Below are 26626 nucleotides of genomic sequence, written 5' to 3' on the forward strand. Positions count from 1 at the left end.
ACTAGTCTTATAAAACAAAGGCAAAGGGAGGTTTGACACAGAAGAGGAGGAGACATACAGAGGCTAAGGCCATATGAAGATGGAAACAGATTATAGTTGTTATAGGCTGAATTGTGACCCCCACAAATTCATACATGAAATTTCTAATCCCTAGTGTCTCACAATAGAACTGGTCTTCAAGTTTGGGCTTTGAAATGGATAAATGAAGTTAACTGAAGTTATTAAGATGAGTCCTAATCTAAAAGGATTGGTATCCTTGTATTAATAAGAAAAGGAAATTAGGACACAGACAAATCCAGTGGAAAGACCCTATAAGGAGAGGGAGAAAACAGTCATCTACAAGCCAAAGAGGGAGGCCTCAGAATAAAACCAACCCTGCCAATGCACTTCTAGCCCCAAGACTGTGAGGAAATACATTTCTGTTTCTATAGCTACCTATTCTATGGTCCTTTGTGATAGCAGCCCCAGCAAACATCTGGAGCCATCAGATACCAGAAGAGGCAAGGAAGGATGTTCCCCCAGGGTCATCAGAAAGAGAGTGATCCTGATGATGCCTTCATTTTGGACCTCTGGACTCGAGAAACATGAGAGAATAAATGTTTTTCTTAAGTCATCAATTTTTTTTTTTTTGTAATTTGTTACTGTAGCCCTAAGAAACTTATATAATAATTTTATTTTTACCAGGAAAATCCAAGCTGCCTTTACGTGCCTGTGTTTATTATCTTGAGCCATGGTCCATGGAGGATGGTGAATGAAGGCCTCTGCGCTAAGTCAGGGCTAGAGAGGAATATTACAAGTCTTGCTTAGGGCTCTTCATCCTCAGCTTTTTACCACCAGCTTCATGATGTTTGAAGAAAAATAAATAATAACATTAAGTACCAATGTATTTCCCTTTGGGGATTTTTAATATTGCAATGAAAATGTCCTCAAGGGCAGTTTCTTATTAGGTTTTGCATTACATCCCATTCATGCTTTGCTAATGTTTACATTTTAAGCTTTGTTTTGTAGGAAAGACTTTACTGAATGGTAGAAAATGGATTAAATAGGAATGCTTGTGTGCGTGTGTGTGTGTATGTGTGTGTAGAAGAGAGTACTGAAAAAATTAAGATTATCAGGAGAGAAAAGGAGATTACCAAGTGTATATAAATAATGCCATTTTCATAGTTTTTCTAGATCATTTTCTGACAAATCATATAGTCCTGTGAGGTGGTCAAAACAACTCCTGTAAAGATTCTTTTCCCATACTCTAAATACTTATATCATCATACTTATCTTTTGTTGTTCACCACCCACTGTAATTTTCAAAGCAATTCGATTTCCCAAATAGTCTTGAGAAGGAAGGAAAGAGCCGCAAACCCTATTTACACTCAATAAGACTGAAAAGAGGTGACAGAGTTGTTCATGACGTTGACCTCAGTTTTCTGATTCCCTGTCCATTTCCAAAGAGAGTGCTTGTCTTTTGACTGAGATTTTTATAATGATGGTTATATGTTTTGTTTACATTACACATTTAGCTATACCCTTTCAGAAATATTGTATTTGGTCCCCTTTTCTTTCCCTTCAACACATCATTTTCAGAGCAGTTTTCCCAAAACAGTGTTTTGACACAGTCGTCCTTATGTGTAATAGGTGTGATACAGTCCACCTCATTGTGGTTCTAGTCCTAGTTCAAATGACAACTTTCCCCATTGTCTTCCATGGAGATCCCATCCTTCCTTGAAATAGATTTTGCTCCACTACTTTCGTTCTTTACACATTTATGTCTACATTTTATCTTCTATAGAGCACAAGATATTTGAGAGCAGGAATCATATCTTACTCGTCAAAACTCCAACAATAGTGTTTTCTTGTTTGGTTGTGTGAGTGGTAGGAGTTCAGAAAATATCTTTGAGTGAATCAATTAATGGATGCATCTATTTTTCATAACATTTTCTTGAATTAGATGAGACAGAGATTTATATTTTAGAAAATAAGCCAGAAAAATTATAGGAGTAGCCCAGGGTAATTTAGTTAGTGTAATAGTTGGATTGAGACCATCAATTGCTCTATTCCTTTTTTTTTTTTTTTCAGACTGCTTATATATGGGTCATAGGTAGACCAGATGGATTTCACTGCAAAGAGGTAATAGCTTTACGAGCATTTAAGCTATTGGCATGGTATGTTAGTGGCAGCCTCTGCTTTATGGCATCATGGAACTTTAAAAACGTTAGTTAAAGGAAAAGGCAAATTATAAGCAGATATAATAGATGTAACAGATGACAAGATAAACAAAGACAGCCTATGAAAGGTGAAAGGGGATTTTCTGGAGATAATAAAGTGTGATGTTGATCTTGATTTTAAGAGCAATTCATAATTAGAAACTTTTGCTGGATGTAGCCATGGCAAGAAGAACTAATATAAACCAATATACTTTGTTCAATCCAAAACACCCCTGTTGTTTTATTATTTTGCCAGTGAAGAAATTGTAGTACTAGCAATTTCATTCTTAAGTAAATTCATATGATTTCAGTGTACAAAGATGAACCACACTCACTTATAAATTTACAAATGTGCAACACAGGCACATTTAGGATAATAATCTTTAGACTGATGCAATAGTAGATTAGCTCAGAGGAGCTTAGCCTCCCATGCTTCAGGTAAGAAGAATGAAGGCAAGGTAGTGAATGCTTGGGCTATAGAACTAAACTTCACCCACACATCATGGTTTTCTGGACAGTGATTTTACAAGATAATTCATAAGGCAGAAAGAGATGGGAACAATTAAAAGATCAAAGAAACAAAAACACTGGGATGGAAAGTGATTAGAAATAAGAGATGGGCCAGGTGCAGTGGCTCACGCCTGTAATCCCAAAGAGGCTAAGGCAGGCGGATCAAGAAGTCAAGAGATTGAGACCATCCTGGCCAACATGGTGAAACCCCGTCTCTACTAAAAATACACAAATTAGCTGGGCATGGTGGTGCACACCTGTAGTCCCAGCTACTCAAGAGGCTGAGGCAGAAGAATCACTTGAACCAGGGAGGAAGAGGTTGCAGTGAGCCCAGATCGCACCACTGCACTCTAGCCTGGAGACAGAGCGAGACTCCGTTTCAAAAAAAAAAAGAAAAGAAATAAGAGATCAAGCAGGTTTGAGCCCCAGGACTTCCAGACCAACCTGGGCAACATGGTTAAAATAGGTCTCTACAAAAAATAAATAAGTAAGTAAGTAAATAAATTATGTGGGTGCGGTTGATCCTGCCTGTAGTCCCAGCTAGTTGAGAGCTGAGGTGGGAGAATTGTTTAACCTTAGAGACCAACACTGCAGTGATCCATGATCACACCACTGCACTGTAAGACAGAGCAAGACTCTGTCACTGTCACAAAATTAAAAGAAAGAAGAGATTGGTGAACCACTATTTGCATAGCAGTAGCCTAAGGCAAGATTAGGTCACAAGCGACAGTTTATTTGCTATCTAATCTTTCCCCCTTTAACCATGTTGTCATTTAACCATTTGGAGCATCAGTTTCTTCTGTAAGTCAAAGATGTTCAGCCTATCTGCCTCATTGAGATTTCAGGGTGTTTGAATTTTCGATGAAAAGGCAAGTATGGTTGTATGCATAAAGAGTAAGTATGTTTTATGAAGACACCTCTCTCTGCTTTCTCATTTGCAAACCTCCAGAGCAGCCTAGGGAGACTGCAGACAAGATGTAATGGTGCAAGCTCATTAACAAAGATCTAATAACAAAATCACACACAAAAAGTCTAATTAGCAAGGTTACCTCTGTTGCAGTAGTCCAGTGGAAATAAACACAGGCTTGCTTTTGTTTTTTGCATAGAATAGAACCATATTTTTTTCATTTCCCTTAAAATTAAAAAAAAAGGTAATTTTCCTTCCAAGTTGTGTTCTCGCCTACATCATTGTTATTGGTGTTGCCTAGACCCTGGGTTTCTTCTAGTGCTTGGAGGGAGTGACCAGAGTCATTTTCATTGATAAGAAGTCTTTGATTTCCAAGCCACTCCCATTAAAGCATCCTCCTGGAATCCTTGTGCTGGAGCCCCACACAAGGGCCATCTCCCTTGCTGGCCTGACAGTTGTTTCATGACACACATCAATATATTCCAAAGGCTGAGGAAGGCAGGCAGCTAGGGTGTGAGAACCCCAAGCACTCCATCCCAACTAAAACCCTAGGGGAGATTGTGGGGGTTACAGAAGATAATTAAGTAATTGGAATTTGGCCAACGCACCAGGGTGAAATAACCCAACAAAGTCTGCATCCCTCTGTTTGCAAGGGCCGAAGGGGTTTACACATCACTCACAATATACATGAGAAGCTTCCAGGGGCAGCTGTGACTGGCCAACAGGAGCCCACATTAAGAGAGACTGGGCTTTGCTTACTTGTAAAATTAGAGCTGCAGCAAATGGAGGCTTTCCATTCTAACCCCTCATTTAACAAGTGAGAAAATGAGACCCTAGAGGGTAAAGTTACTTACACAAGGTCACTCAACTCAGATACAGGAGCTTAGGAGTTAGATTTCAGGAATTTTAATTCTAAGTCCTATTTTGTTGCCACTGTTTTTACCCTAACTGTAATGCATTAGAAATTCAGATAGCCTGCCTGGCTTTAATGTGCACTTTTATCACCTTTGCCTTAAAATGTCTTTTTCTGTAATTCTGAAATGGGGATAATAATGCCTATCTCACTAGATGTTTGATTAAACAATTACACTTCTAAGAGAAAACACAAAGAAAATCAGGACAATTTTGAGGTAAGCAAAGATTTCTTAGGCCACAAAAAGAACAAACCGTAAAGGAAAAACAATAAATTGTACTTCATCAAAATTAAAATGCTTTGCTCTTAAAAAGACACTTTTAAGAAAATGAAAAAGCAAGTCACAGTCCAGGAGAAAATATTTGCGATGCATATATCTGACAAAGGACTTGCATTCATAATTTATAAATAACTCTTACAACTCAATTATAAGAAAACAAAGATCCTTTTAAAAATAAATGAACACAGGACTTTGTTAACAGATACTTCAGAAAAGAAGGTGTACTTCTGTCCAATAAGCACATGAAAAGATGCTTAACATGATTGGTCATGGGTAAATGAAAATTAAAAACACAATAAGATACCTATTTTATATCAATAACGGTGTATAAAATTAAAAATACCCAATGTTAGCAAGTATATAGAGTTATTCTCATATATGTCAGGTGGGAGTGAAATATATGAAAACAAAGCCAATTAAAAAAACCAAACACAGAAAAATTAAAAAAAAAAAAATTTGGAAACATGTGTTAGATTCTTACAAAGTTAAGTATCTATTGTATATCCAGAACTTTGACTCCTAAGTATTAGCCTGAAATGAAACAAACCCACCATCTTATACATAAGTGTTTATAGCAGTTTTACTCATAATAGCCCTAACTAGAAGCAACCCAAGTGTCATCTGTTGTGGCATATTCTACATGGCACAGTCTCCTCTAAAATAAAAGTAGAGAAACTGTTGTCAGACATAATAATGGATGAACTTAAACATTGGGTTGAGGCAAAGAAGAGGCACAAAAATGATTACATTTGCATGAAGTTCTAAACTGGGTGAAATGAATGTTTGGAAATAGGTCAAATCAGTGGTTGCCTGGGATAAATTGGGGTAACTGGGATGACTGTAAATGAGCATGAGGAATCTTCTTAGGGTAATAGAGTTAATTTATGTATTTGTTAGGGTTGTGGTTACACACTTGTCATACTTGGTATTGTCGTGGTATATGTATTCGTCAAAACTCGTGGAACTACACACTTAAGATGGCTGTATTTTGTTGCATGCAAATTAAAGCTCAATAGTTTTAAGTCAACATAATGGCTACCTCTGTGTAGGAGCTCACAGGGGACTTCAGGGACAGAAGATCTGTTTTAGTTTTGAAGTTAGATGATCAGTTCACAAGTGCTTGGTTTATTATCCTACTTCGTAAAACGTATGGAGCACATATAATTTGCCATGTATCAAATATTACATAATAAAATTTTTAAAGGAACCAAACAAATGTGATAAGATACCATAGGTAAAGTGTTGGTCAAAATTTCCAGCTTTTAGGAAGTGATTACTATGTGCTAAGCTTTAGTTCATTTACTCCTTGTACAAATTTATGGGGTAGTTTTCATGATCTAATTATAAATATGAAGGCACTGATGATCAAAAAAGTTAAACTAACTCATCAACATTGCACAGTCAGTACAGAGTGGAGCCAGGTCTTACATGTTCTTGCTCTTACTCCCATGTTCCTCCTGCCTCTAGCGCTTTACTCAATATATGTTAGTTCAGCCCTCTCCGTAATTCATTCCCTGCTGATATGGGAACACCAGATTTGGATGTCCCCTCCAAATCTCATGTTGATATGTAATCCGCAGTGTTGGAGGTGGGACTTGGTGGGAGGTGTTTGTGTCATGGGGTGGATCCCTCACGTCTTGGTGCTGTCCTCATGATAGTGAGTGAGTTCTCAGAAGAACTGGTTGTTTTAAAGTATGGCAGCTCCCTCCTCTCTCACTTGCTTTTTCTTTTGGCCATGTGAAGTGCCTGCTTCTGCTTCACCTTCTGCTGTGAGTTAAAGCTTCCTGAGTCCTCTTCAGAAGCAAATGCCAGCACTATGCTTCCTATACAGCCTCTAAACATCTTTTCTTATAACCTACTACCCAGTCTAGGTATTACTTTATAACATGCAAGGATGGCCAAATATACCTGCTTCCTCAGGCCCAGGAGTATACAGCACTTCTCTCACTCTTTGTGCAGTGCCCATTCTAGTGTGATTCTGCTCATTTACATCCATGTATTCTCTCTATCACTGCCACCCCTTGCACTTGTCACTTCTATGTCATGCCCAGACTATTCTCATTGCTCATCACTCTATTTTCAATTTTTTCTTCCTCAAATTTATTCTGACTCTACAAATTAGAAACAGTTTCTTCATGCGAGCAGCAAGCTGATCATAAATATAAGCTGACTTTCAAATTCCTAAAATATAAAACACTCTTCTTTTCAAGCTTTAAAGGACCTCGTAGTCAGTTGAGCTCAAGCTAATATTGTCCTATAGGATTTGCATGTCACACTCCAATTCAAATGTCTGCAAGGATACTCTGAACAGATCTTATGCTTTTTCTCCTGTGTTGCCTTTCTGGAGAATTCTGGCTTTCCCTTCTTTTCTCTGAATCCACACATCTTTCAATTGTTCAATTTAAGCACCTTATCAGTGAAACTTCTCTGACCACCTCCAAGTAAACTTAAGCCACTTTATCCTTTTTACTTGTGTGTGTTTTACTACATCTAAAACACTTTCATTCATTCATTCATCTTTTACACCATGTTTGTTGAGTTTCCACTAGGGGCCATTCTCAATGTGTGGTACATTCATATAACTGTGAATGAAGAACAAAATCCTTCCTATCAGGAAGGTTGCTTATATTCTTGCATTCTTGTTGTTCTTGTTCCTCAAAATCACTTTAAAGCTTCTTGAAGTCTGGGATCTTGTTTTATACTTGCATGACCTAGCAGGTATAATTCACTTTTAAATAACGTATAGTTAAAGAAGAAGGCAATCTAAAACTAGTTATTCATGCCATTATCTAATAGTCAAGTTTTGCATCTCTCTTTCTGGTCTGCTATAAATGAAAAGAAGAACTTCTTGAAAGCTACATGTAAAACTTTAAATAATGTTTTTTCCTGGATGTTGGCATCATAAGTAACTTAATCTACTGTCTACATTTATTACCCATGTAATTTAAAAGAATGAAATAACAAAGAAGAATGTTATGTTAGTTGGAATTTTTATATTGTTCTTTTGAGTTCTCCTTAACTTAGAAAATATCTCCTTATCTAAAGAAAAACGTAATCTACCAAATAGCATAGGACTTGCCACTGGCTCTGTTATTCAGTTTTCCTTATTGTGATTTCATGAGGCTAAGATAATACCTTACTTTTGCTACCCTTTGAAGCTACAGTTAGTGATTAATAATATACCATGACTGAATAAAGTATGAAATGACATTGGGCAGAGAACATGGCTATAGAGGATATATGATAAATCTTATTGTCATTCATGAGCAAAGTCATTGTAGTATAATGTCATATGATGTATAAAATGATACATATTGATCAACTTTTTAAAAGTTGTTTCTATATGCCCCTGTTGTCACTTTTTTTTTTTTTGATGGAGGATAAAATAATCCTCAGGCTTTATTCTACATGTAATGTGACAAATAGCTGGTGACAAAGAATCATTATTATCATGATCAGTAATGAAGTCTATGGTGAAGTAATATTGCTGCAGAGACGATAATGCTCCATTATAATGACAGGATATTGTATTCATTTAAAGTATAAAATAAATTATTATATCATTACTATTCATTGTAGGCAATATTAATTAATAATTTATTATTAAATACAATTGTGTGGAGAAAACTAATGGAGAATTTTCTGATGGCCCTGGGGCATTTTGATCCATTGACAGCAGCAGGGCCCCAGCCATATTGGCCCCTGCTCCACCCCTAGCCTGGTGGGTGGTTTGTTCTACTGACAGTCATAGCGCTGACAGCAACGGCAGCAACAGAGTCCCTGGCCTTCCCTGCTCCCATTTCATAGAACACCCTCATTTGGTCCCATCTTGCCACAGTAGTGTCAACATCAAAGCCTCAAGCCTTCTAAGACACTGGTCCACAAACAGAGCACTGCCAGGTGGTCCTGTCTACCTGTAGCAATAATAGGAGCTAAGATGATGAGGATCATGTATTGTATTAAATATTTACCCATATTTTTTACTGATTCTGTTATTCTTCTTTCTTTCCTCCTGATGATTCAAGATTCCTTCTTTGATCATTTCCTTTTTATTTAGAGCAATTTCTCAAGCCATTTATTTTATGATAGGTTGGCTGATGACAAATTATCTTTTCTTTCACGAAAAATGTCCTGATTTCTGCTTTATTCAAAAAGAATACTTTCACTGGATTTGGAGTTCAGGATTTGCATTTTTTTTTTCATTTTAGCATTGAAAAATGTTGTGCCACTTCTTTCCAGGCTCTGTAGCTTCTGATGAAAAATCTACTATCATTTAAATTGTTTTTCTCCTATAAGTAAGGTGTCATTTTTCTCTATCTGCTTTCCAGATTTTCCTTTGTCTTTAGTTTAAAGTTTGTCTATGATGTGTCTTGTCATGGGTTTCTTTGAGTTTATCTTGTTTGAAGTCACTCAGCCTCTTGAATCTGTAGGCTTATATATTTTGCCAAATTTAACAACCTTTCTATTGTTATTTCCTTAAGTAATTTCTGTAGTCCTGCTCTTTTTCCTCTCTCCTGAGACTCTGATAACATGAGTGGTTGATATTTTGAGTCATATAAGCAAATTTCTGTTCCTTTTATTTTTTTCTGAGTCTATTTACTCTCTCTTGTTCAGATTGAGTATTTTCTATTGCTTTGTCTTCAAACTCATTGATTCTTTTCTCTGTCATAGCTATTCTACTATGGAGTTTACATATCAAGTATTCTGTTTTAGTTATTATATTTTTAAGTTCTAAAATTACTATTTTGCTTTTCTTCATATCTTCTATTTTTTGGTGAAACTTTCTGCTTTTCACTATTTGTCTCAAGTGTGACAAAAGGACTGGAAATATTGTGTCAGTACTGCCAGGAGAAGGTAAGGAGGAAGGACCTCCTAGTTGCTGATGGGTAGGAGTCCCAACTCAGCCTCCACTGATGTCTCTCTGGCTTGGAGGAGCAGTGGTATCTTGTTTTTTTCTCTCTGTGTGATTTCCAGGTAGTAGACGGGTACAGTGGTGGGGCGGGGTGGGGGTACATCACCACCTTACAGGGATGGAAATTCTGCCTCTCTGCTTCCCTACTGGCCCTTTCTGAGACTATTCCAGTACAGTGGGAGGTTAACCTACCTCCTTACAGCCTGGAGAGCGTGGAATTCTAGGTTTCTTACTAGGCTTTTGTTGGAGTACATGAGCAGGGGCCAGAATTTTCTATGATATTTGACTCAAATAGAGTGATTATTGTCTACTAGGTTGGTACAAAAGTTATTGAGGTTTCTGCTATTACTTTTACTGGCAAAAACCAGAATTACTTCTGCACTGATGTAATAACATTTTGTCTGCACTTTTTCTGGTCTTTGGGCTGAGTGTGCAGGCTCTTGTCAAGGCTTTTTGTTTTGGTTTGGTTTTGGTCTACATTTCTTGGTGTTTCTGAGCTGCTGCCTTGCTCAGCTCCTATTTTGAGATATATGAAGCCAAAAAAGAATAATAAATAAACGGCAGGAATTCACTACCATATTGATCATTAGGTCCTGAGGTCCCTAGCTGGTGTTTTTTTCTTCTCTACCTTTTAGTCTTCTTATATATAACGTCCAAATGCAACTAAGATATTTAGTTGTACTTAGTGAGAAATAGGGAAAAGTATATCCGCTCCATCTTCCCTGAAAGCTCTGTTCACCCACACATAGTTTTAAATGCGCCATCCATTCAATGATCTGAAAGAATTTAAATAAAACAAAATTTATGTAAAAATATTTTAAATAACCATCTACTTAAAAACACATTACAATTTTATTAGATTAAAAACCATGAAATTGTTAATATTCAAGTTTTTAACCCATAAATATAGTGTTTAAAAAATGCAATATGCTAGGATGTCACTAGTAATGTCATAGCAACTCAAATCAGAGGAAAAAGGAGTGGGGAAGATAATCGCAAATGACTTCAATGGTAGAGCATAGTAATCTTGCTAGCAACTCACACATTAAGATATCCTTGGTTATTTTTGTGTTTTAATGAATTACAACTACTTAAGAGGTTTGTGTTGCAAATGTCAGATATAGCTGTCAAGAATAGTTAGGCAGAGTGTGTTTTGCACACATCTAGGGACCATTCTTACAATGTAGACATCATAGCATTTTTTATTATTAAGATTTTTTTTTGGTATATAACAGTAATATGCCCTGCCCTAATAACGTTATTGTAATAGGCTTCCAAAACATGAAAATAAAGTGTCTGGAAAAGGAAGCACATTTTTGTAACACATACATAGAGATTTTCTTAAATCACCTAGGCTCTTGAGGCACTAAGATAACTAAACACTAAAGATATTTTAATTTGGTACAAGTGAAGTTTTAGGTAACGTTTAAAAGCAGCAGCTATATAGAAGCAGGGGAAAGGGCACTCATTCTGTTTTCTCCTCTACATAGACTGTGCCTCTAAGCCAGGGGATAGCCCAGGAGCCAGGTATAAACCAGAGTGCAACCTTCTCCCTCATGGAAGGGGTTACATTCTTCTCACAAGGAGAAGCATTATTTGTTTATAATAATCCATATCCATCAGGCTCCTCATACAAGTTAATACTTTCCAGATTTTGGAAATAAATTTTCAGTCTTTAGGGAATACTTTTACTCATTTATGAGTTTCTAACCTTTCTATATTTTCACAGATATTTTAAATAAAACTGTATAAGGCTACATCAGTGGCCAGTTGCCATTTTAAACAAATAGTTGCATACTCACACATTTTGTTTTCAAAATAAATATGTAAATTATCTAGCCGATATTTCAAAGGTCAAAAAATACTTTCTGAATTTTTGGTTAAAACAAAGCTCACTTAAGAAAACTGCCAGGGTCAAGAGCTAAATATTATTGGAGTCAGGGAGGAGGTTAGGGGATGGATTCTGGACACATTCGCACTTTAGATTGGCACTCTTCCTAGAGTGGGACAAATTGTTCCTAACTCTTGCCTGGTGGTTGCTGTTAGCAATACAAAGCCATTAAATTCAATAGTGACCTCAGCATCAAACCTCACCCAAATAGCTTCCAGTTTCACAGCTTGAATCTCCAATTGCATTGATTCATCTCCATTCCCTGTCTAGATAGTCTTCATGATGAGAGCTTTTTCCCCATGGGCTGTACTTGATTTTGACAATCCCACTCTTGGTAATCACAGTGCTTTGAACTCATTCCCAGACAAGAGTTTCCACTGACTATTGTCAGTCAAACTGTTCATTTCCAGCTGTTAAAGTTCAGAGTCATTGGACACAATTAAGAACTCGAGAAAAATATCTTCTTCCATCATATAAATGGTGATGATGTAATTGGAAAAAATCACTCATTTGATTATATACAGCTCTCTAGTTTCATTTATAAAACTCTGTCTCTCCAACTACTTTATAAAAGCTACAAGAGGCACAATCTGTGTTTTTCTTCTACATTACTCTTTGAACATAGTGTTAACAGTTAATTAATGTTTCTTGGATTGACTTAATGAGCCTTAGGATGTCAGTTATTTTCCTGAGATTATTTAAAAAGAAAATTATGATCACCCATATGTGGATTATTTTTATTGTGTGCCTACTATGAGAAAAACTGTGCAAGGCACAAGCATATTAACAAAGAGTAAGAAAGAGAAACTTATCCTCAAGCATCTTACAGACCAGTAGAAGATCATAGATGCAAAAAGTAAAGGGAGACATCATGAGAGAGATAAACCCAGAGCTACAATAATTATTTTTTTTCAACTGGATGTTATTGGTAAGATTACTGGAAAAGATGACCTTTGAACTGACGTTTGTGAAAGCTAGGTAGAAATTGGATACGCAGAAATGAAACAGAAGCATTTTAAGAAGGAATATTGACAATAATTTATTTACATCATGCACTTGTTCAATGTATACATTATCATTTAGATAATGTTTGTTACCTTCATCAGATAACATCTGACACGGCAGAAATAATGTGGGGCAGAGTTCAGACATCATAGCAGTATGTCCTAGGGGCCTAGATTAGCTATTGTCACCAGCCAGAGATACAAAATGATCATATGGAACTTCTAGAATTGTTATTTTTAAAATGTAATTTGAGAGGTAATCATTCATTTTTCTCACTCAAGAAGTGACTACTGAGGTCATACTATGTGCAAAGTATATTGATTTCTACCCTATGTAAAAAGGCAATCACAAAGTAATATGCTTTACCATATATTTATTGAAAAAGATATTTTGTGGCAAGCAAAACAACTGCAATGGTATGTGTTAAGTATTATAATGGAGCTATATTCATTAAATTTGTTATGCCATGCAGATGTCAGAGAAATTAATTTTGCATGTGAAAGTCAGGGGAAGCAAGAAAACATATTTGAGTTAGACAGACTTTTAAAAATGAAGAATCATTTAGTTTACCTTGTGGACCACATATACAGATTAGGGCATTCTATAGCAAAGCAGGAACAAGGTAGGGAGTCATGAACATCACGTTACCAACACGGTTTGACCAGACCTTTGTATGGCCAAAGATGAGTTCAGAAATTCTGATGGGACTCAAGATCTATAAGGCATGTAGAAGGACAGATCTGGGGATATAGGCAAAATCAAGTTTGGAGACACAGATCTTAGAACCAGAAATATAAAGATAATACTTAGCATCATTAACGTAGATAAAATTTTCCATGAAAAGCTTTTGCCCAGTCTGAAGAATTGGCATGCTTAGACACTAACACCAGCTCTGCTACTTATTAGCTCTGTGGTCAAGTTACCTACCTTCCTAAATTTTAGATTTTATTTTTATAAACAAGCACGAGAGAACTACTTACTTCTACTAGTTTACTGTGCTGACTTCCTGTGATATAATTCTTTCAAAAACCGTAGAACAGGCACTGACATAGAGAAGAACTCAAAGATCTCAGTTACTATTAATGTCATTGAAGATGGCTATGATAGGACCCTAGAAAACACTAACACTAATGCAATAACCAGTAAAGGAGTAAAAGAGAGAAAGTAATTAGAGGTAGAAAAAGCCAATGGGTGAGTTATTTCATAAAACCTCATGGGAAAAAAGTTACAAAATGTATAAGGACAAAAGAGTCAAACTCTCAATCAAACTTCTCACAGGTCCAGAAAGATGGGGCCTAGAAATAAAATCATGAGATTTGACTGGTGGCAGGCCTTTGGTGACCTTTTGTTATAGTAGTTTCAGCTGGACTATGGGGGTAAAAATTTGATGTATGTAGACTTGAAGGTATAAGAGGATGGAGTGAAAATTATGATACACTGTTCGTTACTGAAAGAAAATAAACTGTAGCTTAAGTGGGAAGTAGAGTGGAGGCGTAGTTTAATTAAGCTGTTGATGTCTTAAACACATTGTCAGACAAAATAAATAACATCTATGGAGAAGGAGAAATTAATGAAAGATGAGGTATTTGGTAGAGAAAGCCCCAAAAAGATTTAAAGAAATAGAACCAAAGGCACAGGTAGAGAGATGCTCTGATAATTTTTTACAAAGGTAGAGAAACTTCCTTGATTCAGATAGGGAAAAAATGAATAGAAGTATAGATTGGAGATAATGCAGGAGATGTGAAAGCCATACTCCTAACAGCTCCTGTTTCCTGAGAAATTGAAGCTTAAGTGACTAAAATTGAGAGGGTTATTGATAGAGATATTTGAAAGAAAATAGAAAGAACTGGAACTGCTTGGAAAGGAAAAATTATGAGTTAGGAATAAGTCAACATTTTGTATAGCATTTCTGGAAGACCACATGATACTGGAACAAATTAATTTTTAAAAAGTGGTCTCTCAGAATGGGTAAGTGGTTTCCTCTGGGTATGTTAGAAGATCCTCTGACTTGACCCGAATTAAACAAAAACTAAGGGCCTTTCTGAGAATGTTTTTAAAAGTATTTGGCCATAAGTTTTAGCCTAGAGATAGGAGGCACTGATAGCTTGAGAGAATGAAAGATTGTAAGATGTAGCTATGCCCTCAAGAAGGTTTTACTCTAGGAGAAAACACTGGGACACCGGTGAAGACGATATTAAAAAAATACATGACAAGTACTATAAGAATGATAAAAGCAAGTGTTATACAGTTAGGGGAAAAAATGAAAGTAATTCAACTAGGGGGATTAGGAAAGGTTATTTGATAAAAGTGACATTGGTCAAATTTAAGAAGGCTTAAGAGGAGAGCCACCCTCCTGTTCTTGCTTTCAGCTGAGAGTGTTACTTGTTATTTCAAATTTACACTATTTTTCTATTCTTCATCTGTACTCTTAGGATTTGAAAACATTGTGGTTTTTTTCTTTAATAAAATCAGGTCACAAAATAAGTCTTCAGAAGAAATGCCTTCGTATGAGGCAATATGCTGCATCTTCTGGAGAATGATCGGCCTTAGGTCCAGAGTAAGGCTGAAACCTCTGTTTTGATGACAGCTGAAAGTTAACATCAACCTGAGACTGGAAATATACATTGTCTTAGTGATTCAATAAGAACTAAGTTTTCACATGGAAAGAGGTCACCTAACCTTGCATACCAGAAAGGAATAATAGAATTTGAGCAGGGTGCCAGAAAGATGCCACCTGCTCTCCAAGCTCCATGGTCTTCAGCATGACTAAGCAGTGGTTTTTGAAGCCAGCTTTTCACCAGTCAATCTTCATAGCTGGACTATGCTGCAGATAAAAGTCAAGCCATGTGGAAATAAGAGCAGGGAAGACAGTTTTTAGGAGTCAGTGACAGAGAGACCTTAGCAGGAGGAGTAACTGCAGGTCAGAGCAGCAGACAAAGAAACCAATGGGGAGGAAGAAATGGGCCTTTTCATTTATTAATTAAAGGAACAGAGCAGGACTGACAAATATATTGCTGACCATAAAAAAGAAGTAGTAAAAAACTCAGAGACAGAGGGATTGAACTAAGATGTAAAAACCAGACTAAGTCTTGAAGGCACTTGAAGGAAATAAGAATCTTACCAGTCTTAGTGTTGGTGCCAAGTAAAAGCTGCCTTGGGTTACCATCTGGGTAACTTAACCTAGTATTCTATGCAGATAAGTTGAATAAATACTAAACTTAGGATGTTTACATGGGAATATCTAAGAAATGGACTAGAGAAAACAGATAACACTAGTTATATTTTGGTAAATATGAATTACTTAAAATTTTTAGCAATTTCCATTCGATTTTATTTCTTTATGTATTAGACATGATTTTAGCAGTATGACAAAAATATGTCAAAATCAGGGAGGTTTATCTTTACACAATATATGCACAGGAGTGGACACAGTGTGATTGTGGTCGTGGGTTGGGGGGTTGTAAACACATAGAAACATAAATCAGGGAGACTAGATGCAGTGGATGATGCCTGTTATCTCAGTGATTTGATTGCTTGAGTGCTTGAGGCCAGGAGTTTGATATCAGCCTGGGCAACATAGTGAGACCTCATCTCTACAATTTTTTTTTTTTTAAATAGCTGGATGTGGTGGCATGTGCCTTTAATCCTGGCTGCTCAGAAGACTGAGGCAGGAGAGTAGCTTGAGCCCAAGAGGTTGAGACTGAAATAGTAAGCCATGATTGCACTATTGCACTCCAGCCTGGGCAAAAGAGCAAGACCCTGTCTCTAAAAAAATAAGACAAAGCATAAATCAGTAGAAAAAAACTAAACCAGTCTGATTAAATCAAGGAATAGGAGAGGGAATGTACAGAACAATTATGCAAGAGTCATCAGATCCATATGAACAAATGTTGATTTGTGTTATTTCTCAAGGCAATCAGAAATGATGCATGAAAAACTCTATTCACTCAGGTAGAATAGGTGGAATTTAAAACATGGCTCAGTCCCTCCATGTAGCATTATAAAATGTTAAGCTAATTCTAAACCACTGGGAGTAAGAGCCACAAAAATAAATCCTTCCTAATTCCCTTTGGTCTGCTTGTAAAGACACTAAATGTCAAGAAAGTTCAACTTAAATGTGTGGAAAATTTTCTCAATCACAGCTCCTCAATATTTCCAGTTGCCCAAATCCAGGCCATGTTGTGCCCTCAGGGGCACTCAATTCACCTTTTCACCATGATAACACTATAGAACACAACATCGAGTTCAGCTTCTTTATGCTTTTTAGATCTTCCCTGTGCTTGCCCCATATAAGAAAAGCAATGGGGAAACCTTCTGAAAGGTAGAATATAAAGCATAATGTTCTATTAGTAATAGGAAATACTTGGTAAACTACCCACTCAGACTGCATCCCGTGGATCTGAATGACATTCAGATCTTCTTAAGTCCAAATGCTATTGATATAACAGCGTTCTGACAGATCCTCCCATGAGTACTCATCATTTTCATCCTGAAGGATTGCTGATCCCCACATACTCTATATTTTCTCTTAACAATGACTCTTTGGTCCTGTGGAGTAAGATTTAGCAGTTAAAGTCATAGGTTTTGGAATCTAGCCAGTCTGTGTTCAAATCCAGGCTGTATCATTCACTAAAGCCTCAGCTTTTTCCCCTATGAGTTGGGGCTATTGTGTTAGCATCTAAGACAGTTGAGAAGATGCCAGTAAAGTGCGTGAGAGGTAGTAGATTGTGGTGACTGTTGTTATAATAATTATTATTATAATTTACTTTCCACCAAGTGGAATTTTCCTTTCATTCTAACCTATCTATATATCATTAGTCCTGTAAGGTACAGCTTAAGTCCCACCTTTGCCGACAATGTTACCATTCACTATATTCATTCACACTCTAACTTAGGCATTGTATGGAACTAAATAATTGTAACAATCTGTTAATATACTCTCATTTATCAGCTAGTTCATTAAACATATTGTATTCTTGTAACTAGATAATTAATGAATTGCAGGCAAGGAATACAGCTTTGCATTATACATATTTGGTTTCCACTCACAGCTTGGCATGAGTAAGGCACATCGTAGCTATTTAATAAATATGGGCTGATGGAGGACATTATTATTTCATCTATGAACTGATTACTGTCCAGGAATTGCTAAGAATAATGAGGCCTTATTGTCAACCCTCATAAATTCAGAGTATTTCAGAGCAACATCCAGTTGGAATTATTGAAAAGTTTGATGTTTGTTTTCTCTTAAGAAATGTAGTTCTCTAACTCTCAGTAGATTGCAGACTTCTGTTTATTCTGGCAACATTTAAAAAGGCAACTAAGTCATTATTCCTATAAATTCCATTGAGGGGACCTGAAATATGAGGAGAAAACCTGCAACAGCCCTGGAAGGTGATGGCATTCATATACAAAAACTATTAAGGAATTTCTGCTTGAAAAACTGCCAAAGGGCTTCACATTTCTCCTTATTAAAGAGCAGTTTACTTAGGAAGTAATTAGAGAAACCATGTCAAAACTTTACTGACACTCCTAATTTGAAAAGTAGAAAGCAGATACTAGGGTTATTCTGGTCAGCTGGCAGCAAACCAGATAGTGAAACAATCTGTTTGCACCATTTTGAAGTCCTACCTTTGCGGCAGAACCTTTTCCCAGAGGGAATAGCTATCATGCAGATGACAGAGAGAAAACCAACTCAACAAAGCAAGGCCTCTTCTGCCAAGAGCTGATGTTTGCATTGGCTAAGAAGCTAGGGCTGGAATGCATATTTTTCAGGAATCCAATCCACTGAGCAGACAGCTTCTGTCTGTATCCTGTGGTTACAGCAAGAATAGAGTGACTTCTGTAGAATGAACCCTCAGAACATATGAGTGCACCAAAAAGTTGGCTGGCATGGTGGCAGGGCTGTGTTAGAACAGGTAATCACACCTCTCAAAAAAATAGAGAAAAATAAAAACGTCTACAAAAAGGTAGTACAATCCATACAGGTACTCCTGTAATGATTTGGAAAAATGGTCACTCTGATTTCCTAAAGAAAGCAGAAGAAATTTTAGAAAATGGCTATGGTTTATATAAAGATTCAAGAAGGCAGAGCAAACAATCACAAAGAAGGAAAAATCTGAGATTACAAACAATTGCATGGAAATAAAATCTTTTCTGCAAAATTAAGAAGTAATGAAGAACAGAAAGATAATGAAGAACTTATAGTTCAGTTAAATAATAACCATGAACATGATTGGAAAAGAAATGAGATACATGCTTACACAGAGTTGAAATAGTGTTTAAAGAATTACACAGAGTTGAAATAGTGTTTAAAGAATTGCATAAGCAAGCTTGTTTAGGTAGAAGACATCCTTGTGTCTAGCCTGTGTATGGTAATTTTACCATCCACCAAGAAATATATTTTTAAAAAATTTTTATTTGTTTTTGTAGTATTCCAAAACCAAGAAATATTTTAAAAAGAGAGAAATATCAAGGGGCAAGCTTAATTTAATTTTAAAATGAAAATAAAATCATATGTAGCCAAAAATGAGCTAGTTAAAGCAAATGATACTAATAACAACAACAGTTAATGAAGGCTGACTTCAGATTTTTTCTTGCACCACTAAGTACCAAAAATTAAGCAATATATGTCCATAGATTTTGAAGATAAAGTATTCTATCCAAAACATTCCATACTCAGTCACTTTGTTCGTATCTGAGAAGAAACAAGATGTTCTTAAGCCTTGAATATAACCAAATATATAATATACATGCACTCTACTGAAAATAATTATGGGAAGACATACTTTAGCACCCTGTGAAATGAGAAAACATAAAGAACTCATGAATGGAGAATTATTATAAATCAAATGCAGAGTTGATAATGAATTGTACTTTAAAGTAAACATGCCAAAGTTAACTCTAGAAATCCAATGCATACTATATCAAAATTGAATAATTTTATTTTAGCTCTTCAATTCTAGATAATATACACAAGAAGTGGAAGTGGTATGATAAGAAAAAGAGGTAAAATTATAACAATTAACCCTGAGCTGCCTAAAGGTAGCCCATCAGAATAGATATAGTCTGCGGTGACACATATTGGGAATATGTCAGTTCTCCCTCAATTGATATAGAATATCAAAGCAATTCAGCAAAATCTCAGCATACAAAATCAACGTACAAAAATCACAAGCATTCTTATACACCTATAACAGACAAACAGAGAGCCAAATCATGAGTGAACTCCCATTCACAATTGCTTCAAAGAGAATAAAATACCTAGGAATCCAACTTACAAGGGGTGTGAAGGACCTCTTCAAGGAGAACTACAAACCACTGCTCAATGAAATAAAAGAGGATACAAAGAAACGGAAGAACATTCCATGCTCATGGGTAGGAAGAATCAATATCATGAAAATGGTCATACTGACCAAGGTAATTTATAGATTCAATGCCATCCCCATCAAGCTACCAATAACTTTCTTCACAGAATTGGAAAAAACTACTTTAAAGTTCATATGGAACCAAAAAAGAGCCTGCATTGCCAAGTCTATCCTAAGCCAAAAGAACAAAGCTGGAGGCATCACGCTACCTGACTTCAAACTATACTACATGGCTACAGTAACCAAAACAGCATGGTACTGGTACCAAAACAGAGATAGAGATCAATGGAACAGAACAGAGCCCTCAGAAATAACGCTGCATATCTACAACAATCTGATCTTTGACAAACCTGAGAAAAACAAGCAATGGGGAAAGGATTCCTTATTTAATAAATGGTGCTTGGAAAACTGGCTAACCATATGTAGAAAGCTGAAACTGGATCCCTTCCTTACACCTTATACAAAAATTAATTCTAGATGGATTAAAGAGTTAAACGTTAGACCTAAAACCATAAAAACCCTAGAAGAAAACCTAGGCATTACCATTCAGGACATAGGGATGGGCAAGGACTTCATATCCAAAACACCAAAAGCAATGGCAACAAAAGCCAAAATTGACAAATGGCATCTAATTAAACTAAAGAGCTTCTGTACAGCAAAAGAAACTACCATCAGAGTGAACAGGCAACCTACAAAATGGGAGAAAATTTTCGCAACCTACTCATCTGACAAAGAGCTAATATCCAGAATCTACAATGAACTCAAACAAATTTACAAGAAAAAAACAAACAACCCCGTCAAAAAGTGGGTGAAGGACATGCACAGACACTTCTCAAAAGAAGACATTTATGCAGGAAAAAGACACATGAAAAAATGCTCACCATCACTGGCCATCAGAGAAATGCAAATCAAAACCACAGTGAGATACTGTCTCACACCAGTTAGAATGGCAATCATTAAAAAGTCAGGAAACAACAGGTGCTGGAGAGGATGTGGAGAAATAGGAACACTTTTACACTGTTGGTGGGACTGTAAACTAGTTCAACCATTGTGGAAGTCAGTGTGGTGATTCCTCAGGGATCTAGAACTAGAAATACCATTTGACCCAGCCATCCCATTACTGGGTATATACCCAAAGGACTATAAATCATGCTGCTATAAAGACACATGCACACGTATGTTTATTGTGGCACTATTCACAATAGCAAAGACTTGGAACCAACCCAAATGTCCAACAATGATAGACTGGATTAAGAAAATGTGGCACATATACACCATGGAATACTATGCAGCCATAAAAAATGATGAGTTCCTGTCCTTTGTAGGGACATGGATGAAATTGGAAACCATCATTCTCAGTAAACTATCGCAAGAACAAAAAACCAAACACCGCATATTCTCACTCATAGGTGGGAATTGAACAATGAGAACACATGTACACAGGAAGGGGAACATCACACTCTGGGGACTGTTATGGGGTCGGGGGATGGGGGAGGGATAACATTAGGAGATATACCTAATGCTAAATGACGAGTTAATCGGTGCAGCACACCAGCATGGCACATGTATACATATGTAACTAACCTGCACATTGTGCACGTGTACCCTAAAACTTAAAGTATAATAAAATAAAATAAAATAAAATAAAATAAAATAAAAGCATAAAAAAAGCAAAAACAAAAACAACAAAAAAAGAAAAGTTAGCATAAAAAAACAAAAACAAAAACAAACAAAAAAAAGAATACCTACATTGATAATATGCAAGCGGTTATTGAAACACAATTGTATTGATGAAGGTCTTATAAAGGATCAGAAGAATCTATAAAACTATAATTACTAAAACTAATTGGTCTGGCACATATAAATTAAAAAAAATTTAAGTTTAGAAAGCATAGTAGTAATTTTGTATATTATAAACTTACATTAGCTAATTAAATTAAAAAATGATAGATCAGCCGGGCACAGTAGCTCATGCCTGTAATCCCAGCACTTTGGGAGGCCGAGGCAGGCGGATCACGAGGTCAGGAGATCGAGACCATCCTGGCTAACATGGTGAAACCCCATCTCTACTAAAAATACAAAAAATTAGCAGGGCGTGGTGGCGGGTGCCTGTAGTCCCAGCTACTCAGGAAGCTGAGGCAGGAGAATGGTGTGAACCTGGGAGGCGGAGCTTGCAGTGAGCCAAGATCACGCCACTGCACTCCAAAAAAAAAAAATAAATAAAAATAAATAAATAAATAAATAAATAAATAAATATTGGGTCAATTGGTATCATTTGAAGTTAAAAAAAATCTTTAAAGCCAAATCAAAAAAACCCAGAAAACATTATATTATCTCAATCCATATTATAAAATACATTTGTTGTAAAAACTAAAATATAACAAAACACAAACATGATTGGAGAAAATTTTGGTAGAGATTTCTAAGTATGACCTACAGAAGAACTATATGATAGTTAATTGCTAAATTTGACAAGAGAAAAATTCATAACAAAATTAAAAGACACGTAACAGTGAATTAGGAATATTTTCTACATAAGTCCGTGGGGAAGTAATGATTTTTAAATAAACAACATTTAAAAATCAAAAGTAACAAAGAGACAAAAAAAGAAATGACCACTCTTCATTAATGGGGCCTTTCCAGTCTCTCTAGATCAGAATAAATCTCTTGAAGCATTACAGCATTTCAAATCCTTTCACACCCATGAGATGACATGTTCACATCTTCTGTCCTCACTAAATTGTAAGCTTCTTGTAGACATGGTTCTTGTTTGTTTTGTTCACCTCTACGTTCCAAATTCTCAGCATAGAACCTGATGCAGATATAAATTAATACATTTTGGCATGACTATTGAAGAATAAGAATAAGAATTCTCAAATCAGTACATAGAGATGATGATTAAATAAATGAAAATCATTTCATTAGCAATCAAAATGCATGTTAAAATAAGATTAAAATTATAAGTAACAATGTTCACAGTTGGCAGATATACAGTAAATAAGTGAGCGCTTTTCTGCCATTAATGGTTATAAATACTGGTGAACTTTTCAAGGTGTTGGCAGGAAATATGTATAGAGAGGTTTATGTGCATACTCTTTGACCCAGTAATTGTATTTTTATGAATGTTTCTAAAGGAATGAATCATGACAATACTTTGAGATTTTCCTGCTAGGGTGCTAACATCATCACAGCAGTGTTTGTAATGAAGACAAAAATGAAAATAATTTAAATTTTCAACCTTAGGTTATTGGCTAAATAAAATGAGATATATTAATGTTACAGAATATTTAGCTTTCAACATGAGCTTGTAGAAGATTTAATGGCATGTAATGTTTTCATAAATTTTAAAAAATGTGAGTGATAGTATATAATGGACAGAACTTCACTCCTAACAGAAATGCCTAAGAAACAACTTTACTGTAATAGATGAAAAGATTTGCAAACTGTCTGGTGTGATAGTAAAATTAAGGTACAGAGGAGATATTTAGGCCCTGAATTTAAATAAATGGCAATGAACTGACATGTCATTTGTATTATTTTAAAAGGCATATTTTATGGCCTTCAGGATAGTTATTTCTCTTAGGTAAGTTAATCATTCCCCTTGAATTTTTAATTGGAAGAATTGATTTGCTTAGTAGGAAAAAAAACAAAAAACAACTCATGTTTAAATAATGAGTTCAGGGTAAATCTTGTCCAAGAGATGGTACTTCACAAAATCCAAGGCTGAAAAGCTGTTTCTTTTTCAGCTGATGAGCAAGGGTGTATTTCACAATGCCTGGCTTGGGAGATCCAGCGTTAATACAACTTAAGTCCCCTGCAAGAGAAAAACTTCTGGAAAGCCCAGGGAGAAAGAACAGGACTTATTTTATTTAATCATTTATCTATTTACCTAGCTATTTACTTACTTACAGGCATCACAATTTTTGTTTGTGGTTTCTAGCTACTGGTTGAGTGCTTTGTTTTGTTTTCCCGAAAGGGACAGAGTCTGTGTTCTTTAGCAAGGATATGGGGAAGTAATTTATATCCTTATTTGTTAAAACGCACAGATTTTCTCAACACGTCTTCTTCCTCCCCTGGCAAATTTCATCCCCTACCGCCCAGTAAATCATCTTTCAAAGCTTGGGGTTGATATTTTCTCCTTTGAAACGTACGTATCAGAGAAAAATCACTGGAGATTTGCATTATTCTAAACAATTTATGAGAAAGTCCGCCTGACTGTATTTCCCAGTAGAAAGGATGGGGCCATTTTTATAAATGATTTATTATTGTTTTCTTCTGTAGGCACCAATAGATGAGACAGAAAAATCAAAGTTAATTAAGTAAAAAGCAATCAATTTTTTCTTTAAAGCATATATGTGTATATATTTTGTATGTGGTTGCACTTTATAAGTGTGTTTATAAGTTGTTGTATTCTCTATGGGTAGATATGAATATGGATGTATGACATTCATTTTAAAAACTCTATTCTCACTCATCTCATATTTGAAGATATGACTGTAAAAGGTACTAAATGGAAAACAGGACAGCATGCCAACAACCAGCTGATGGGAGACATCTGAAAGAAATTAGACACATTTTCAGGAGTACTTTTCCATTCCCTTCCTATGCCCCTAGCTAGCGTGTTCTTTGTACATTAGATTCCAACTCTGGAGAAGCTGCCAGGCATGCAGGTCCAACGCCTGGCCCTGGTGTCTCCTTCATTGATCAGATACAGCCGGGAAGAAATTTGAGCCAAGCCCCCTGCCATGACTGCGTGAGATACTGACTTTGATGCGTTTGTATGTATACACATACATACACACACACACACATTTATTCACATGCTTTCTGAAAGGGGGTATGGGGTGGGGAGAGATTATTAGGATTGTCAAAAGATAAACAAACTTGAATCAATGGTACAGAACATAAATACAGAGCTTGCTAGACAGCAACAACAGCAAATACCAATGGTTGCAAAGTTTGCTTTCAGACAGGCTATATATCATCTTTCAGAGTATCTTCTTCACCCCGGCCCCCACCTCCAACAGTTACTCCTTCCACTGTGTCAGGCTAACCTGACTCCCATGAAAACCAGGCATTGCTCTCAGTTAAGAAATACCTTCAAAACTTGCTTCTCTGAAATGTTTGCAGTCTAGGAGGGGTCTGTGTTGGCTGTTTGCCTACACAATCTCAGCTCTTGGATTCCTGACTTTTTTCTGTTCTACTTTGCTCTGTGTAGCAGAGCACAGGCCCTTGAAAATTATGTTTCTTAGACTCTCTTGCCGCTTATTTAGCTTTGGCCCCGGGAAGCACTGCTAGGAAACTATAGAACAGGAAGAGGGGAAAAGCAAAGGTGTTTTGTCCCTCATTTTGGTTGCTGGTGGCCTGTCAGAGAGTTGCTGTATCTCCTTTCTGGCCCTGTTCTGTCAGGGCAATTCCTCCTTCCTAGCTCCCACCTCTTGCAGGTGGCTCCAGCATGAGATTTGGAGCAGTCCATTTCCTAGCTGTATGGCCTAAAGAATTTCTACTGGCCTCAGTTTTCTCCCCTTGAAATGGTGCAATGCTATCTGTCCTGATGAATTAACCTGAGATCATAGATGTGGAATCACTTCTTAGATTGCACAAATCTGTTTGCTAATTAGGTACATGAGGTGCTTTACAAATCTTTCTATATGTACATATTCAAACATTTCATACATTTATCTGGGATGTTTTAAGAAGCAATATTTTTTCTAAGGGGACTGACTCTTCAAGGGTACTAAAAGTGGGGATTATAATTAGGTTACTGAAATAAGATTTTAAAACCATATAAGCTACTTTAAGAATAATTTGGAAGAGATGTGGTGCCTGGCTTAGTTCTCAAGTAACTCAGAGTAGAGAAGTGAGCTACTCAGCATATACACAGGCTGCTCTTGCCTAAAAAGATACAGAAAGAAAAATATTTTTAGTTCAACATAGGATTCTTGGTTATTCCCAGTACACTTTGTGCTTGGCAGGTTTTATTTGCCTGGATAGTATATCAAAATCCCTAAAATAAAGTAAATGAGATTACATTTTGTGAGGGATTTCATGCCTTTTTAGAAAACATTACATAGAGCTAAACCAAATTCATAAAGATGAACATATTTGCAATCATAAGATCCATGGAATGGAAGACGGAAAATAGATGGCTTAGTGTACCAGTCAACTACTGTTACAATAATGCTTTGCAAGAAAGTACTCCAAAATTCAGCATGTTTTTTGTTTGTTTTGCCTAATTCTTAGGTTGGCAATTTGGCGCTTGACTGGAGCTCCACTAGGCTTAACTCCAGACTGGAGGCTGGGTTGAGATCTTTTCCACAGGACTTTTTCTGGTTTTCTTTTCTTTTCTTTTCTTTTCTTCTCTTCTCTTCTCTTTTTTCTGTTCTGTTCTTTTCTTTCTTTCTTTCTTTCTCTCTTTTTCTTTCTCTTTCTTTCTTTCTCTTTTCCTTTCTTTCTTTCTTTCTTTCTTTCTTTCTTTCTTTCTTTCTTTCTTTCCTTCCTTCCTTTCTTCCTTCCTTCCTTCCTTCCTTCCTTCCTTCTGTCTTTCTCTTTCTTTCATTCATTCATCTGTCTTTTTATTTATTTGTTTATTTTTGTAATGGGATCTTGCTCTTTTACCCAGGCTAAAGTGCTGTGGCACGAT

The sequence above is a fragment of the Pan troglodytes genome, chromosome 17, assembly GCF_028858775.2.
Source record: "Pan troglodytes isolate AG18354 chromosome 17, NHGRI_mPanTro3-v2.0_pri, whole genome shotgun sequence".
In the NCBI taxonomy this organism is placed as follows: domain Eukaryota; kingdom Metazoa; phylum Chordata; class Mammalia; order Primates; family Hominidae; genus Pan; species Pan troglodytes.